General features: G+C 37.6%; 1 protein-coding gene across 2 annotated transcripts in view; it reads left to right on the top strand.

Annotated features, from left to right (window-relative positions):
* The window catches only part of SLC16A2 (solute carrier family 16 member 2), a 109,999-nt gene that overhangs the window by 56,774 nt on the left and 40,773 nt on the right, over positions 1-12,452 (top strand). The gene's annotated exons all lie outside the window — the stretch shown is intronic.

Here is a 12,452-nt window from a genome sequence, read left to right as displayed (position 1 = left end):
TTTTCTTGTCTAATTGTCCTGGCTGAAACCTGAAGTATGACGCTGAATAATAGATAAGATGGCAGCAGACATTCTTGTCTTGTTGCTGATCTTAGCAGGAAAGCAATCTTTCAGCAAAAAGTATGATATTAGCCTTGAAATTTTCATAGATGACATTTATCATGTTGAAAAACTTCCCTTCTATTCCAAGTTTGTTGAATGTTTTTATTGTGAAATAATGTTATGTTTTGTCAAATGCTTTCTCTACATCTCTTGAAATGATCATGTGATCTTCTTTGTCTTTTATTCTATTGAAATAGTGTATTACATTGGTTGATTATCAAATGTTAAGTCAACTTTACATTCCTGGGATAAAGCCCATTTGGTCATGACTTATTATTTTTTGTATATGTAACTGGAGTTAATTGGCTAGATTTTGTTGATGATTTTAATTTTGCATCAATTTTCTTAAAATATATTGGTCTGTAGTGTTCTCTTCTTGTGATATCTTTCATTGACTTCACAGAATGAGTTGGGGAATGTTCCCTCCCATTCTAGGAGAGTTTGTGAAGAACTGGTATTAATTATTTTTAAAATATTCAGTAAAATTCATCTGTGAAGACATTTGAGTTGGAGGTTTATTTTGGGGCAGCAGAGTATTTTAATTACTAGTCTATCTTTTTACTTATAGTTATATTCAGATTTTCTGTTTCTTGCATAGATTTTGGTAGTTTGTGTCTTTATAGAAGTTTTTCCATTTCATTTAAGTAATTTAATTTAGTAGCATACAATTGTTCATAGTATTTCTTTATGTTTCTTTTATTTCTGTAAGGTCAGTACTGTTGTCTTCTCTTTATTCTGAATTTTACTAATTTTCATATTCTCTTTATTTTTCTCAGTAAGTCTCGTTAAAGTTTTGTCAATTCTCTGGATCTTTTGAAAAAACCAACTTATGATTTCATTTGATTTTCTCCATTGTTTTTATTCTATTTTATTTCTTCCTGTTAAGTTTTTATTATTGGCTTTCTTCTGCTTGCTTTGGGTTTATCTGCTCCTCTTTTTCTAGTTTCTTTAGTTGGAAAATTAGGTTATAGATTTTTTAATTTTTTTATTGAGATAAAATTCACAGACCATAATATTCACCTTTTAAAAGTATACAATTAAATGTTTTATTTTCAATGTCTTGCAACCATTACCACAATTTAATTCCACATTTCAAAACCCTCAAAATAAATCCTGTAACTAATAGCAGTTTCTCCCTTAGTCCCCCAGTCCCTAGCTCCTAATTACCAATAATCTACTCTACTTTCTGTATCTGTGAATTTTCCTATTCCGGATATTTCATATAATATATTTTTGTTTAACAGGTTTTTCCATTAATAATTTTGAATATGTCATCCCGCTATGCCTGCTAGCTTCTATTCTTTCTGGTAGAAGTCAGCCATAAATCTTACTGGAATTCTTCTTGTACATGATGACTAATTTGCTCTTGCTGCTTTTCCCTGTGTTTTTGGCTTCTGACATTTTGATGTGGTGCGTCTGAAGTGTCTCTCCTTGTGCTTATCCTATTTGTTATTTGTGGAGCTTCTTAGAGGTGTAGATCAATATTTTTCTTCAAATTCTGAAGGTTTTCCATACTTTTGAATATTTTCTTCTGTTTATTTCTCTCTTCTCTTTTGGAATCCCATTGTATGTATATTGGTGTGCTTAATAATGTCCCACATTTCTCTAAGGCTCCGTTCATTTTTCCACATTCTGTGTCCTCAATCTTCTTCAATTTGCACAATATGTATTGAGCTATCTTCAAATTTTCTAATTTTGTTTCCTGCCACCTGAGGTCTACTTCTATGAAATTTTTTGTTTCAGTTATTGTGTTTTTCGACACTAGACTTTGTTAATTTCTATCTCTTTACTGATTTTCTATTTGATGAAAATAATTCCTCACAAATTCTTTTAGTTTTTTCTTTCTTTTTTTTTTTTTTTTTTTTTTTTTTGTCGTTGTTGTTGTTTGAGACAGGGTTTCTCTGCTTCACCCAGGGTAGAATATAGTGGTACAGTCTTGGCTCACTGCAGCCTTGACCTTGACCTCCTGGGCTCAACTGATCCTCCCATCTCAGCCTCCCGAGTAGCTGGGACCACAACCATGTGCCACCACACACAGCTAATTTTAGCTAATTTTATTTATTTTTTGTAGAAATGGGCACTGTGTTGCTCAGGCTGGCCTTGAACTCCTTGGCCTCTGGAAGTACTGGGATTACAGGCATGAGCCACCCCGCTCGACTCTTTTAATTCTTTAAGCATAGCTTCACTTAGGTCTTTGAACAGATTTATAGTAGCTGCTTTGTCCTCTAAGTTCAACATCTGACCTAGTTTAATGAAGTCTATTTCCCTGCAGCATGCAGCCTCTGTGTTGCTCCTCAGAAGTCACAGTCTTGGACACGTGCACAGTATGTACCATTGGTGATATTGCGATTTTATCTGGGCTCTGTCTCTCTTTACCTAAGATCCTCTTTTAGCTTCTGGATGATCTACCTCTAGTAGTATCACAACCAGCTATTAGCCCCCACTTCTTAAGTCCACTAGTGTTTTTAAACAATGTCCTGGGATATAAATTATTCCATATTAAAATTGGGTCTTTTCAAGTCTTCAAGGCTTTTCCAGACCCTAAAAGCGTTCTTCTTAGTTTTTTCCCTGGTTCTCTCTGTTAAACTTCTACGTGGGGAACCATTCTGCAACTGCTACTACACTCATAGAGTTTCCGATGCCCTCTTGATTGCTTACCACCAAGATTGTCATTGTTCCTGACAATACCGGAGGCAAAAACTGCTTCACTCTCTTTTCCAAATAAAGGTAGACTCCTTAGGGAGAGCTAAGGAGCTCTCCATTCTTAAAGGTCATTTCACCTCATGGACAGATGCTCTGCTCTACTACACTAGACATTAGAGGTAGGGAGAGAAGCTTTCCAGAATTACACCCCTTCTCTATGAGCAGGGTGCTAGGAAGGAATGGTAGCTATGGCTTTTCTCAACTTGTTTTTCCTAGCATTCAATATGCACCCTGTGAGTGAGCTGGGGCAGAGCGATCAGAGATACAATATTGTTGGTCCACCATGTTTGAGATAGAGATTCCATTCTACCAATGGGAGCTGACTGGGAGAAGGGCTTTCCAGTCCTCTTGGCCTCACCTAAGTGGAATAAAACTTCTGCATCATGGAGCCTAGAATTAGTGGATGAGAGATTACAGCAGCCTATCCTCCTAGGGTCAAACTGTTGCCCTGTACTAGGAGCTGGAGGAAGAGAGAGTTCCATGTTATTGACTACACCCAACTAGAAGAGAACGTCCATCATGCTAAACTGGGGGGTAGGGATACATTGACGAAAAGAGTCAAACTCTGGGCTGGGTGCGGTGGCTCAAGCCTGTAATCCCAGCACTTTGGGAGGCTGAGGCAGGTGGATCACGAGGTCAAGTGATCGAGACCATCCTGGTCAACATGGTGAAACGCCATCTCTACTAAAAATACAAAAAATTAGCTGGGCATGGTAGCGCATGCCTGTAATCCCAGCTACTCGGGAGGCTGAGGCAGAAGAATTGCCTGAACCCAGGAGGTTGCGGTGAGCCGAGATCACGCCATTGCACTCCAGGCTGGGTAACGAGCGAAACTCCGTCTCAAAAAAAAAAAAAAAAAAAAAAAAAAAAAGTCAAACTCTGTTAAATATTTGAAGATCTTTATTCTGAGCCAAATATGAGTGACCATAGCCTGTGACACAACCCTCAGAAGGTCTTGAGAACATGTGCCCAAGATGGTTGGAGTGCTATTAGGTTTTATTCATTTTAGAGGGGCATGAGACATCAATCAAATACATTTAGGGTATACATTGGTTTGGTTCAGAAAGGTGAAACAACTTGAAGTGGGAGCTTCTAGGCTACAGGTAAATTTTTTAATTTTCTGGTTGACAATTGGTTGAGTTTGTTTAAGAACCTGGGATCAATAGAAAGGAAGTGTTTAGGTTATGATAAAGGATTGTGGAGAACAAAGTTTTATTGTGCAGAGGAAGCTTTTAGCTAGCAGGCTTCAGAGAGAATAGGTTGTAAAATGTTTCTTATCAGACTTAAACTCTGTGTTGATGTTAATCCAAAGAGGTATAATAAGGCATATTCGACCTCCATTTTCCATCATGGCCTGAAACAGTCTTTCAGGTTAAATTTTTAAAGAGCCCTGGCTCAGGAGGAAGTCCATTCAGATGGTTGGGGAGCCTTAGAATTTTACTTTTGGTTTACATGTTCCCCCTTTTGGCCAATATTTGCCAGAGGAAACATTAAAGGCCAGCAAATCTTTATCTTGTCCCATAGCATTGTCAGGGTGGCATGGTTGCCTGCACCAGGTCCATCCTGTCTCTTGGGCTCCTTATGGCCCAGGGTCTTAAGAGTCAAAAGACTTATAGCTGATTGATTGCTCTAGGCCAGAAAGGAATGGATTTGGACAGGCATTTATTACCTCTTAAAATAATTATTTTAAGTAAAAAGCCAGCAAACAAAAACAAAAAGGCAAAGTTACAAAACTGACTTATTTTTAACTTTTATCTGTTGAGCTACAGTAAGCTTTGTTTTACTCACAGACTTTCAGCAATTAGCTAAAGAAAACACAAGCATTGCTCTAGAAAAAAATTATATATATATCTATTTGTAACTTATAACTTATAACTGGGAGTATTTTACCCAGAAAGCTTTGTCATGAGGTATTGTTATCCTGTCAGTAAATATTTTTCTTTAATTCTATGGGACGCAGAAAATTCTGTATGATTGGGGTGGATGCAAAAGTGACACATAATAGTTTAGAAGGCTTGTTTTACCAGCTGTTTAGGCATCTTTGTATCCCCTTTTGATTTGGAGGGTCTGACCTTGACCTAATTTTATCCCTCAAAACTGGCCCTTACAATCTCATGTGCCCACATCTTCTATGACAGTTCCTGGGCCTAGAGGAAGGGTGCTTGTATAGTGTTAGCAGCTGGGCATTTGCAGTGAATAACAGATCAGGGCCCAGTGGGATGCCCAGTGAGGGAGAGGCATCTCTAGTCTTTAGAATACAATAATTTCGGTTTACTTAGAAATAAAACAAGGAGAGATAAATAACATTTATAGTTTGACAATTAAGAGTATTTGTGTGTCAGAACAGAAAAAATAACCTATTCCATTAGGGCACCAACTGAAAATATGAAGAAAAATTATAATCTGGTACTCTTTAGGATTATTGTAGCCAAGTAATAATTTATGATTCTCTGCACTTAAAAAAAATGTTAAGGTTGAAATCTAGTACCAAGTTTTACACTTTCCTTTGAAACAATTGTTGTAGCCCCCACCACTCTTTTTTTGTCTACTGAAGATAAATTATAGTAAGACCAATTTGTGTGCAAAGTAAGTTTTAGGCTTATTATACTTGGCCTGATTATTTACATAAAATGTAGCAAGAATTAATTGTCAATATAGGTTTTAGGTTGGCTTTACTGAAACTTTACCTAAAAATATACCATTTTAGTTAAAATCTTGGTAAAATAACAGGTGTCTTTTTTTTTTTTTTTTTTTTTTTTTTTTTGAGACTGTGTTTTGCTCTTGTTACCCAGGCTGGAGTGCAATGGCCTGATCTCGGCTCACCACAACCTCCACCTCCTGGGTTCAGGCAATTCTCCTGCCTCAGCCTCTTGAGTAGCTGGGATTATAGGCACGCGCCACCATGCCCAGCTAAGTTTTTGTATTTTTAGTAGAGACGGGGTTTCACCATGTTGACCAGGATGGTCTCGATCTCTTGACCTCGTGATTCACCCGCCTCGGCCTCCCAAAGTGCTGGGATTACAGGTTTGAGCCACAGCACCCGGCCAACAGGTGTCTTTAATTGTTCTGTTTTAAAAGAGTCTTACTTAATGTATGCAAATAAGTATATTGTTATAAAATCACAATCTGAACTTTGGGGAATTTAGAAAGGTAAATATGCTTATAAAAACATACTTCATCCAGATAGCTCAAAAGAAAAAATTTTTTTGACTCTTCTTTAACCAGAGCAGTGGCTTTCAAACAAAATGTTTGTTTACCTTGGAAATGCCATTCACAAGCCAAACAGTTCATGAGAGCTGTCTATCAGGAACTGTAGAATCTAGCAGCTCCCCACAGAGTTAGAATTAGTCCTAGGAAAGAGGCTCCTTTCTTATCAGTAACACCTCCTTATATTCCCAGGTAGCAAGATTCTATGTAAACCATTTTTATTTTATTATGGAACTCTTTGGGGCAACAATATCTCCATTAACATAGGGATAGCTTCAGTTAACATTCAGATTAAGGCAGTAAATGCCCCTCAAATGGAAATTCTCTAGTTCAGTCTTTGTGGTTGGGAAGTACTCATAGTCTTTTGTCATTACCCCCAGTAAATGCTCTACAAAGGGCTTTAAAGTGGAGGATTTGTCTGGACTAGCACTCCAGCTTCTACCCTATACTTTGGGGACTTAGGCAATTTTACTAGTTCCCATTTAGTGTGTCCAATTACCATTTCTCAAAAGAGTAGATTTACATGCCATCAGTTTATAGTAGAAAACGGGAAACATATCCCCATCTTCGTAAGACATTTAGGTAAAGAGGTTGCAACTATCTGACTTAAAGTTTGTTTAAACATCTTAAATTTTATAATTCTGTTAACCTGTAGGTTTTTATGTTCTGGTCCCAGGAACTTTTTCCCCCTCTCAGATCATTTTACCTTTCTTTGCAAAAAAGGATTTAAGTTCCCAGCAGAGAGTTGCATTTGTAAGATCCATTGAGTGGGCTGGGTGCAGTGGCTTACCCCTGTAATCCCAGCACTTTGGGAGGCCGAGGCAGGCAGATCATGAGGTCAGTTCAAGACCAGCCTGGCCAGCATGGTGAAACCCAGTCTCTACTAAAAATACAAAAAATTAGCCAGGCATGGTAGTGTGCACCTATAGTTCTAGCTATTTGGGAGACTGAGGCAGGAGAATCACTTAAACGCAGGGGGTGCAGATTACAGTGAGCCAAGATCCAGCCACTGCACTCCAGCCCGGGCAACAAAGTGAGACTCCATCTCAAAAAAAAAAAAAAAGAGAGACCCATTGAGGGACAGCAAATTCTATAAGGATTCTCAAATAGTCTTATGATTCTGTGGGAGGGGCACCCATGTAATAAGGGGTCTCTTACCAAATTTACATGACCTGGGTAATAGGCATATTCAGTAGAAGGATGTCCCAGTCATTATAAAGCTAATTTCACATGACTTCCATAAGAAGCATATTAACTGCTTCATCTGGGGTGCTCTACTTGGTGTTTTATAGGGAGATCTGGGTAGTCCCCTTTACAGGGCAAGCAGACCTTACAGTGGCATTTATCTGGCTGACTAGGCTGCTCATTCTCTCAGAAATAACCCCTTGTGCATTTGGATCACATATACTTTGATTGCTCAATCATGAGATGTGGGTCCTGCATTAACCCAAACAAGCCCTTAATTTCTACAGAATTTAAAATTAAGGATTTTTTTCTTAAATTAGTTATTTTTACAATCCACTGCAGTAAAGATTTTTTTTAAGAAGTAGATGATACCAATTTACAAAATGGAACAATCCCTTTACATTATACCCTCTGGTTTTAACAGTTACTTGGTTTTGCCCTCCCTCTGCATTGACTTTTTGGTAGCCACAGGTCTCAGAGTTAACTTTTGTTGCCCTGGCACAATTGTTTTTTTTTTTTTTTTTTTTTTTTTTTTTTTTGAGACGGAGTTTCGCTCTTGTCACCCAGGCTGGAGTGCAATGGCGCGATCTCAGCTCACCGCAACCTCCGCCTCCTGGGCTCAGGCAATTCTCCTGCCTCAGCCTCCCGAGTAGCTGGGATTACAGGCACGTGCCACCATGCCCTGCTAATGTTTTGTATTTTTAGTAGAGACGGGGTTTCACCATGTTGACCAGGATGGTCTCGATCTCTTGACCTCGTGATCCACCCACCTCGGCCTCCCAAAGTGCTGGGATTACAGGCTTGAGCCACTGTGCCCGGCCTTTTTTTTTTTTTTCATTTAGTTTTATCTATATAATTTTCCCTTCATTTTAAAGCAATTCTTAAATAGTTTAACTGGAGAAAACCACAATTTTTTAAGAAAAATCAACATCTTTGTGTCTTATAAACTTCATCAAAAACATATTTTATGCTTTTACTGTTTTAACTCTTAGTAACCCAAATTCCCAGTGAAAATTCTCAGTTATCTTTGAACATAACATGACTTTAAGATTTTAAATTACTGGAGAGAGTGGAGATTAAATTTATCAAATTAATTTTACCAAAGATTACCAAAGTCATGTGAATTAAAAGGTATTGGAACTAGTGTCTACTCGTCTAATAGGCACTTATTTTCAAAAAAATTACTTGATTAGAGCTCTTCCATGTAGTTTGGTAGTGAAATCTCACTTCCATATGACAAATATAAAGATGGAGATATAACAGGCCTGCAGAATAAAAAGGCAGGTCCAAAATATATTCTCTTACTTTAGGTACTTAATAAAAGTTGTAGGAGCCAACAAAAGGTAAAGGAGAGAGCTATTATCCAAGGCCTCTTTAAAAAGAAAAAGTTGAACCTTTGAGATGTTTAGCTGAAGAATTTTAAATAGATAGATTATAGAACTTAAAACTAAAAACTTCTTGCATTAAGAATAAGTCAATAATTATAATCTTGTTTTAACCAATTATTTAGTTTTGTATTAGTGTATATATGTTAATAGCAAAAACTCATTTCTAGAAAGACTAATATAATTTCTTCTTAATCATAGCCAACTAAATTATACAACCCTTTTTCAAAAAGAAAATCCTTTTTACTAACATTATTATGACTTACACAGATCATTCACAACATGTTTGGACTTTTTGTTTTGTCCTAAATATCTCTCTTTCCTTTTTTTAAAAATTTTTTTAACCAAATGTCTTTACTTGAAGAAATGGTACAAAGAACTTAAGTGGATGTTTATAGAAAAGGTAAAGGAAACCCCAACATGCAGGTACTGCCTTGGTGACCAGAGAAGTCACCCAGGGCTATGGGGAAATTAGCCTAAGGCTTAGCTTTCATTATCTCTGTCTCCCAGGGTGTGCTTGTCAAAGAGATATCCTGCTAAGCCCGATCAGGGTGCTCCCATCTTGCACAAGTTGGTCATGTGGTCACCCAATTCTTTGGTGGATTTCACCTGCTCATTCAGGTAATGTGTCTCAATGAAGTCACATAAATGGGGGTCATTTTTGTCAGTGGCCAGTTTCTGCAGTTCCAGTAGTGATTGATCCACATTCTTCTCCAAATGTAATGCACACTCCATCATATTCAGCCTGTTCTCCCAGTCATCATGATCTGGTTTCTTGATATCCTGAAGGAAGATTTAGCCACCTCGGTGGTTCTGCACCTTCATCAGTTTCTCAGCTTGTTCCCTCTCCTCATGAGATTGGTGAAGAAAGTATTTGGCAAAGTTCTTCAAATCCACGTCATTGCAGTCAAAGTAGTAAGACATGGACAGGTAGATGTAGGAGGCATAGAGCTCCAGGTTAATCTGGCAGTTGATGGCAGCCTCTGAGTCCTGGTGGTAGTTCTGGCACCCCTGCAAGGGGGACACTGTCATCATGGTGGTGGCTAAGGAGAGGCAGCAGCAGCAGTGACTACATGGCACTGAAGCAGTGGCAGGGGACTTGGGGCGGTCCAAGGGCGCAGTGTGGAGGTGACAGAGGGCTGGCTATGGATGGCTGGCCGGGGTGGGGGATGAGCACCAGTTTCCATCCAAGCACTGTTGAAGCAGGAAACTGTGGCGACTCTCAGCAAAGAATGTCTCTATCTCTCTTTCTTGAACAACCCAGTCATTTTATTTTAGGACAAAAATTCACCACATGAGATTCTTTCTTATATAATACTTTCATTTTTACCTTCTTTACCAAAAAATACCTTTTTGTATCTAACTTTCTTTCCATCTCTTATTTTCTGGTTCCTTTTTCCATCCAAGTGCTGTTGAAGCAGGAAACTGTGGTGACTCTCAGCAAAGAATGTCTCTATCTCTCTTTCTTGAACAACCCAGTCATTTTATTTTAGGACAAAAATTCACCACACGAGATTCTTTCTTATATAAAATTACTTTCATTTTTACCTTCTTTACCAAAAAATACCTTTTTGTATCTTTAACTTTCTTTCCATCTCTTATTTTCTGCTTCCTTTTGCCTTGTTTTATACATAATCCTTAAATAAGCTTAGAATTAGATGAAGATATTTACCTTTTAATAAGAATATTTTTTAAAGTTTTACTATTGTTTTTAAATTGGAAATTACCCAGGTACTTAATATTTATTAATAACCTTAGATCCTAAATTACGACAAGTTTAATTACAAGCATTTATTACATTATATTTACCTGATTGACTTATTTAATAATTTACCTAGATTATTTACAAAAACTGTGACAGTCATTCTTTAAGTTACTTCCCGGTTAACCATTTTGGTAGCTGTGAATTTCAGGTGTTTCCTTAAGTAAGAACCTTAAGGTTAAATATAAGGGTGTTTTTTTTTTTTTTTACCAATAACTCAGGATTTAGCTGTTTTCATTAAACCAACAATATTCCATCTTATCAAAAATTATACAAGCAAAGATCATTCTGTCTTGGGCTGGGTTTTACAGTTTAGAAACCCTTATGACTAATCTTATAGTACTGCAGAAATAAGCATGAAACAACTTGATCAATAAACATAAGCAAAAATGCTAAAAATTCTTAAGACATTTCTAATATTATTTTACCAATAATTTTAAAGCCAGCTTACTTATTAAAGATTTTACTTAAGTGATGTGAACTTTAAAAAGCATTTGAGGCTGAGTGCAGTGGCTCACACCTGTAATTGCAGCACTTTGGGAGGCCAAGGCAGGTGGATCACCTGAGATCGTGAGTTTGAGACCAGTATGACCAACATGGAAAAACTTCATCTCTATTGAAAATACAAAAAATTAGCTGGGTGCAGTGGTGCATGCCTGTAATCCCAGCTACTTGGGAGGCTGAGGCAGGAGAATTGCTTGAACCCAGGAGGCGGAGGTTGCAGTGAGCTAGATTGTACCATTGCACTCCAGCCTGGGCAACAAGAGCAAAATTCCATCTCAAGAAAAAAAAAAAAAAAAAAGTATTTGACTAGCCTTTTTTTGATAAAATATTTTATTTAAGCACTTTTGTTTTTCTTCAAGCCAATTAATTAGAGCTCTTTAATATACTTTTAGTAGTGAAACATTGTGTACACAACACATAAATACATAGATGTTATTAGGCATGCCAGTAGAAGTACATCTTGTAGATTCATAAGACCTCTTTGTTTCCTAACTTACACTTTTAAGTTCTTGATAACTTGGCTATTTAGCTGACAACCTAGGCAGCTGTCAGCTAAATAGCCCCAAATTTGCATACTTTTAAAATGCAACAACTCTTAGGTGAAAAATAAGATAGCAAAGTTTACATCTCAAGGTACCAAGAGAGGAAGTCTGGTGTAATAGAGGGAAATTAAAACAAATTTAGTTTGCCAATTAAATGTAAAATAGAAGTCTATTATAAAGGTCTTTAAAAGTATATATGCATACACATACACACACACACACAAAGATCCTATGGCTTTTAGTTCAGAACTTTAGCCATGAGATAAATACAAATTCACTGGCATGCAAAAAAAAAAATAGTTAGATCCAGGTAGTGTTTGTTGTCTCAGTAAGAAAGTAACAGCAGATTTAAAGGAGGCAGAAAAGAAAATAGAGAAAAAGAGAACTCAGAACTCAGGAACTTTACAGTTTGCAGGTCGACCTTAAGACTCTTTTTCTTTAATGTAAATGTGCACAGTGACCATACTATTTCCATTTTACATAAACTCTAGCAAGTAGAGGTGCCATAAAACCAATGGAGTGCCCCAAAGGAGGTCATTCTCCTTGTTTTCTCCTCATTCTTAGATTATTTGTTTCCCACACTTTTTTTTTTTTAAAGGAGGAGCTGAGCTGTGGCCTGGGGCTTTTGTGGAGTGGGTTGAAGTTGTGCTGCTTACAGGCAGGACTTCACAGTGTGTCACCACCGAGTCGTTGTGCCCTCTTACTTATCTCAGTTTTCCTCTCTGGAGGATTAAGCTCCTCCAAGAGGGTTCAAATTGTGGAGTCACCAGCTCCTATATATGTCTCCTGGATGAACCTTTTTTTTTTTTTTTTTTTGGAGACAGACTCTAGCTTTTTCACCCAGGCTGGCAACCTCCACCTCCCGGGTTCAAGCAATTCTCCTGCCTCAGCCTCCTGAGTAGCTGGGACTACAGGCACACACCACCATTCCTGGATAATTTTTGTACTTTTAGTAGATACGGGGTTTTGCCATATTGGCCAGGCTGTTCTCAAACTCCTGACCTTGTGATCCACCCACCTGAGCTTCCCAAAGTGCTGGAATTTCACAGGTGTGAGCCACAG

The sequence above is a fragment of the Saimiri boliviensis genome, chromosome X, assembly GCF_048565385.1.
Source record: "Saimiri boliviensis isolate mSaiBol1 chromosome X, mSaiBol1.pri, whole genome shotgun sequence".
Lineage (NCBI taxonomy): Eukaryota > Metazoa > Chordata > Mammalia > Primates > Cebidae > Saimiri > Saimiri boliviensis.
Note: the sequence above shows the minus strand (reverse complement) of the source record. Positions and strands in the feature narration are given on the sequence as shown.